Below are 1044 nucleotides of genomic sequence, written 5' to 3'. Positions count from 1 at the left end.
AACGTATTACATAACATGAAGCATACCCTTCATTTCCTAGTAAGAGGGATGTTTGCACCTGATTGCTCATTCAAATGGTTCAGAAAATAGAATTACAACAACACAATGTTTTTTGCTTTATAAATGCATCAAATTTATTAGCCTTGCAAGAAGTTGGCAGACATAACATCTGAGAGTCAGACAATAAGACATCTTGCTAACTCACAGCATGACTTGAGAAAAATCAATCTCATGTGGATACAGTTGTAGGACACAACATCAGAAAAAATAACACAAGGACTCCATGTAGGGAATATATAGATCTTATGCAGACATTACTTATTTGAACTAATTGTCCTGAGCTCACTGTAAACCATATAACAACTAAACAGTCAGCAAGTAAACATGGCAGCATTTCATGAGAAATAACCTGTCATTACGAAGTAAGAAATAAGTGCATTCTCCTAGTTGACAAATCCCCATAACATATCTAAAATCAGTTCCCATAGCTTTATACACTTTTCCTCCTCTTTAATACCTGAAGGTATTGATAGAGACCATTTGAAAGATTGTTCGGTATGTCATGTAACTATATGCTAAATACAATCTCAGAGTGTTTGACCTATTAATTCTAATGCTAAATTTCTTGAAATTCCCAGTCGGGCATAACAATTGTGGGCTTTGCTGGAGTTTTCCCAAAGACTGAACCCCTTAACGTGAATCTAGAGCTTCAACAGGAGTTTTTCTTTTGAATTCAGTTATTCTGAAAGCTAAAAACTAGCCTACCAGGAATTAAAGCTTTAGGATCTAAAAAAATGCTGCTAGATGAGTAAATTGGATCACTGGATAGTTGAGTTGGCCCTGATGTACTAGACTAGAAAGAGTTTGTAATGGAAAACTTCACAAAAAAAAACTTTCATGAACAATCATGGGTCAAACTCATCAGTGATTTAGAGAGGAGTTACTTGCATGCGAGAGCCAAGGCAGCCTGAGCTAGATGTGAGTAGTGAATTCCCGGATCTGGCAATCAAAGGATGCACAGCACGTATGTCATTCACATCAGAA

This window comes from Alligator sinensis, unplaced genomic scaffold (assembly GCF_000455745.1).
Source record: "Alligator sinensis unplaced genomic scaffold, ASM45574v1 scaffold347_1, whole genome shotgun sequence".
Classification (NCBI taxonomy): domain Eukaryota; kingdom Metazoa; phylum Chordata; order Crocodylia; family Alligatoridae; genus Alligator; species Alligator sinensis.
This window is presented reverse-complemented; position numbering follows the sequence as displayed.